The sequence below is a fragment of the Mchenga conophoros genome, linkage group LG14, assembly GCF_057382185.1.
Source record: "Mchenga conophoros isolate Kocher_MC1m ecotype Shallow Benthic linkage group LG14, M_conophoros_male_GT1.1, whole genome shotgun sequence".
NCBI lineage: Eukaryota > Metazoa > Chordata > Actinopteri > Cichliformes > Cichlidae > Mchenga > Mchenga conophoros.
The window spans coordinates 7,690,000-7,696,182 of NC_140539.1; positions in this window are offsets into that span (position 1 = coordinate 7,690,000).

The window sequence follows — 6,183 nt, forward strand, 5'->3', positions numbered from 1 at the left end:
AGGAAATGTTAGTTCTCTGTGTCTGGAACATGTGGAACTCCGACAGCTTTAGGAAAAGTCGCTGAGACATTTACTTTGTCACTCAGTTGGAGCTGTGCAGGAATACAGCCTGACTGTATGCTTCACACAGATCCCACGGGAGCATGTCCAATATGAGCTGTGTGCCTAAAAAGGCGCGACGGACACATGAGTGAATGGCTCGGTGTCATCATGAGAACATCATGGCTAAAAATGACCAACTTGTTATACAGTAAACACAAAGAAAGTGAATGAGAAACATCAAAGCATGATGCCTTAACATGTGCGGCATGTGTCACTTTACTCATCACAGAGTCAAACCGTGGGAGGACCGCCATTAGTCACACGGGCCTTTTTTTCCTTTTTCTTTTTTGCCTTTCTTTCTGCACGTGCACAGTCTTCTCGTGTTGTGTTATTTTTTACAGTTTGAACCGCAGAAGACTGCAATCTTCTGCACCCACTCTCCCCGCAGTGCAGCCCTCATCTCATAACACACACCGAAAAAGTTGCGGCAAATCCATACAGTGTGATGGGCCCTGTGCCTACTGTAGCTAGTGCTCTAGCGCCACCGAAAGGACGGCTGGTACACAGGCAGCTGTGGGAGCTGTAGGAGTGCGGTGAGAGCCTGTTGCGCAGTACAGTATGTGTGACTGCAGAGCAGTCCTGAACAGCTTGCGTGTCTCCTTTTCGTATGAGAACTAGTATCAGAAAAGTTAAACAGTTAGGAAACATGCAAGGAATAAATGCAAGCATGTGTTAGAGATGTTTAAACTGATTAAAATGGACAAAGTGTTGTACAGACAAGGCTGCTCTTTTCATTGAAGCATGTGAAAACACAACTTGACACATTTTAGATATAAAAATGAAGATTCAGAGTAAAGAAAAACAGGCATTCCAATCACATTTATTGTTGTTTTAATACCTGTTGTTTAGACATCTGTGATAGAAGCGGCAAAATGTCACTAAGAAGTTGGAGATTTTACAGTGTTTTTGCAGGCTATTGCAATCGTCACGTTTCCCTCTTTGATCAAAATGATCTGGATGATCAAGCGCATTCCACCTTTAAAAAAGGGGGAAAAAACTAGGGCGTGAACAGGATATCCATTCTGTTAAAAGAAGTGATCGTTTGTGCTGTGATCAGACAGAGAATGCCTGTTTAGAGAGAGCAGCCCCCTCAGCTGAAGAAAAATGTAGCCATCCTTTTCTTCAGAGAGCCCACGACAGCACGCAGAACACAAGGCGAGTGATGAAACAGAAGCTTTCTGCCAGCTTCAGGCTCTTGGGGCTGCAGATAAGAAGGAGATCTTGATAAAAAAGCTCAGCAGATTTAGTCTCATGCAGTAAAATGAGGACGAGACGGCATTGTAGAGCTTTGTAGAGCTGCCTGGCTGATTAAATGAAAAGCAGAGAAATGACCAAGAGACAGTTCTTATGTCCCAGGTTCTTGTTGCTGCTGTCTCAAGCTGTCCCATCCCCTACTGGGGGCTTTATATGAGAACCACTAAGCTCTGGAGAAACAGAGGATCTTTGATTATGTTGTGTTCTATTGATTATGGTGATATTGTTCATATGCATTCTTCTGCCACCACCTTAAAGCGTCTTGTTGTATATTCCAGTGCACAGTTTCATCACACGTGATGTCCCTTAATGTGAAAAGGTGGAGTGGTCCTCCTTAACAAAGAGCAGGGAGCAGCAGTATAACAACTTTTTCTTTTTGCTGTCACCACCACAAACAGCCAGGTTATCTCTGTTCTCTGCTTACATTTAAATACAGTGCAGCGTCAGACCACAGCTTACTGTAACATAGGTCTTAGAAAAACACAGGTTTTCACATTCTGTGTTGCTTACCAGTTGAACAAGCCAAAAACTTATGAAGTCCCATCTTCTGATTACATAATCCCTTTATGTAATCTGATTACATAAAGTGTTATCTGAATGTTTCTGCAATCACACTTGCACAGCTTCTAATTCTGAAAATATATCATAATGATTGTTTGTGCATTATATGTTTCTCTGCCTGTCCATCCATCCATCCATCCATCCATCTTCTTTTGCTTATCCAGGTCATGGGGGCAGCAGCCTAAGCAGATAAGCCCAGACCCCCAGCCACCTCCTCCAGCTTGTCTGGGGGAACACCAAGGCTTTCCCAGGCCAGCCGAGAGATATTATCTCTCCAACTTGTCCTGGGTCTGCCCTGGGGCCTCCTCCTGGTGGGACATACCCGGAACATCTCACCCAGGAGGTGCCCAGGAGGCAACCGTGTCAGCTCGTGACCATGGGTGAGGGTAGGGATGTAGACTGACCGGTAAATCGAGAGCTTTTTTTTTGCACTCAGCTCTCTCTTCACCACAGCAGACCGGTGCAGCGTCCACATAACTGCACCCGCAACACCAATCCATCTGTCACGCCTAGAAATTCTGTCCATAAAGAAATTCTGTCTGCCCCTTGTCCTTAGACTTTATATGTTTGTTTTGTGTTGTGTATGTTTGTGTACATGGGTTTATTCTTAAGATATAAACTGCAAATCTCAATGTAAGTACATGCTGAAGATAGGGACACACTCATATGTCAGTTGAATATCAATGCTGGATGAAGTTTTCTTGGTTTTCCTGCTATGAAAGTGGGATAAAGAACAGCAGAAAGTGCTGGTGCTGGAGCCTGTTCCAGCGGTCACAGGATGACCAGCAGGGTACATCTTGGACAGGTCACCAGAACCAGTTTAAATTAGGTACCAAACTATAATTTTAGGTTTGATGCTGTGTAGCTTCATGCTGCTTTGCAGCCAAAAATATCAGAAACAGCATGAACCTTTGTTATAAGGCACAATGGATCCATGCTTTCGTGTTTTTAGGTCAACCACAGCACGTTCAGAGTCACTTAAATCAATTTTTTGCTGGAGCCTATCCCTGCTACCATAGATGAGAGCCAGGGTACACCCTGGACAAGCTGCCAGCCTGTCACAGGGCTAAAACATAGAGACAACATTCACATCTATGGGCAATTTAGAATCACCAATTAACCCACAAACCCCCCTAAATGTATTTGTTAGGTGTACCTAACAAAATCAATGGTGAGTGTATGTGTGCAGAAGGAATAATGGGTACAAATCAGAGCCAAACCATTAAATAAGTCTAAATTTTCATCACATCTAATGTTTATATAGAGTATTGGCACACATTAATCATTACATATGATATCAGAGAATGTATGTTGCAAAAGGAGATATTGTCCCTGTTTGCCATGTCCTTTCTACTCATTAATAAACCTCACTTCCAGACAAAAGACAAAACGCTTCGTCTTGCATCGCCTCTCAAGCTGTTGAGCTTCTCTCCACCATATGATCTGCAAATGACTTTAATGAACGTGTGGAAAAGATGAGAGCAGGCCCGTCATCTAAAACAATGATGATGGCCTCAGGCCAGTCTAAATGAGTACAGGGAGAGTCAAAATCAGGTTCCACAAACTCCTAACCCCAACAGATGTCCAAAATAATTACTGCAATCTGTCTCCCAAGGATAAAAATAGGTGATCTTTACATATTTTGCAATATTAATGGACCGCTGTAGTAATGTCATCAAACCAACCCACCTCAAACCTCAATTAGCACTGCGGATGTTAGAGAGGATCAAAGGAAGAAGGAGGCATTTTCAGACTTGTCTCCTAACTGGTTATAAAATTAGTTATGAACTGGAATAATAGGCCTATACAGTAACAGGATTCTTTGGTGACTTAATGGGTAAATATGAAGACATATAAGAATATACAGCGCTAAGTAATTATCTTATGTTTAAATTCATATCCAGTACCACCAAGATAGACATCTTTGTGGTCTTCAAATAATTTTGTGACTCTACAGCAGCCAAGCAATACAAAAAACTATCTCCACCCACAGGAAGGACAAGAAACCTTAAAACACTTAACAACAAAGCCCGGTGTTCTGGGAATCCATCCTACCTGGAAAAACATCCTACCCAATGTTTCTGCACATGCGCACAACACCAAGGCCAAATTAACTACTTTTTCTCTCACCCATCCGGAATACTTCTTAAGGTTATGGTTATGGTTAGGTGTAGGGTTAGGTTTAATCGCAAGTCACCGTCAAATTACAATACGGGTAGGACGTTTTGTCAGAGTAGGATGGTTTCTCAGAACACCGGATCACAATATCACAGAGCTGGTGTGGGACTAGATGAAAAGACAGATGACACTGATGCAGTTCTCCAAGATGCTTGAGAAGCATTATGAAAATAGTTTGATGTGTTTTCATCAAACAATGTGTTTTCAAAAGTGCAGTAAACAGGACTTGTATGAAGTTAGCAAATAAAAGCTATTCATTGGGGATACTGAGCTGTTCAAAGCCAGAAACAGGAACAGACCAGAAACATTATCTCCTAGGTCTGCTTCTTCTAACTGGACATGTCTGAAACACCCAAGGCATTCAGGAGCCTTCCTATTCATAACAGCTCGCACTAACGTACAGTGACCAGATAGCCCATAATAACAGGGAGAATACCCCATAATCACAAACTCCTCACGGGATACCGTGATAGACTGTCGAATGCTTTGTCCAACTCAAAACACATATAAACTGGTTGCGCACAATCCCACGCACCCTCAAATACATTCATCAGGAAAAAGAGCTGGATCACTCTTCCATGTTCAGGAAAACGCAATGTTCCTCTTAAATATGAGGTTCAACAAATGGACACATTTTCCTCACCAGTTCCACCAGTTCCAAGATTGATGTAGCTTCCTGATCTGAAAAGTGAAGCCAATGTGAAAGTACCTTAAACCTGCATTCTATTTAACAACCAACAGGTCCAACTCCTGCTTTTAGCAGGAGTTGGATTCTAGTAATCTGACAAAATACCCTTACTTTTTTTTTTCTATGAGGTAAGTAAATACTTAAGAGGTGGATTATGATCTCAATTTCTATTTTCAAGTCTTGTTAAACACAGTATGATGCAATTTTATGGCCCCAGTTTGAGTCAAAAAGGAGGATAAAGCACAGTGTGTTTAAGGGCAGACCTACTTTGTTACTGGCAAATGTGTCGGTCACAAAACGGCTCTTAGAGCCGAATCTTTGAAGTGAACGACGAGAGCCGTGGGGTTTATTTTTCTTTCTCTCACCCTCTCTCTCGCACTTTTTTCCCGCTTCACTCCGCACGCGAGCCTTGTGCTTTGCATTGGGAAGAGGGGAGACACACATTAGAAAGGTATAGTAATCATCCACAACTATTTTCAGTTGCAGATGATAAAGGATTCAGAAAGTTTATTCATGCAGGCCCATATGACAGAGAATATGCATCTTCTTTTAGTTTTCATATTTTAATTTATATTTAATTGTGTTGTGGTTTGCAGTGTTTTGTGTTGTTTCACTTTAAATTTGTTTAAAATGAAAAAGCTGAAAATTTAAATAGTTAATAGTTGAAATGTAAATAGTTGTTTTTTGTATTATATGATTTATTTTTTACATTTTATGTGGAGTGAATAAATAAAAGTATATTTACGGTGGTCCCTAGAGACAAAGCACCTACAAACTCCAAAACACGTATGAACTCAGAAGCACGTACAAAACACAACAGAAGTGCTCCAGGATGCTAGGCGCAGTGTTGAGCTTTTGTTACCTAGTGGCTACACAAGCCAGGAAGTACCAATGACCAGATTTGGTGTGTAATTTAAGTAGCTCTGTTTTGGAAGTTCAGTTAACGCTAGAAATGTGCTTTGGAGTTTGTACATGCTTTTTGGAGTTTGTATGTGTTTTGTCTCTAGGGGCCACTGTATATATTTATATATAAACATAGATAAATAAAACCACTTTCTTTTACATTAGTAATTCATTTTGTGCATAATTTTATATTATTGTTAATAATAAATTCATTAAAGCAACAAAACAACCTGAAGAGCCGGTTCAGAGCCGAAAGAGCTAAAAAGAGAATCACTACTGGCAAATTGCTACTACACAGCAAATTCAAAAGTGTTAAATTTTTTGGTGTTAATAGTCTCCTTGCAAAAGTAGAGTTAATTTTACTCTAAGCAGAGTCACATTCTTTTAATGTAACTCTGAGGTGTAAAATGATAGTAGTTAAAATAGAGTGTTAAAAATGAGTGTTTCTCTGTCAAATCTGGAGGTGTTAAAATGGAAACATTAACTCCTGACCTCTT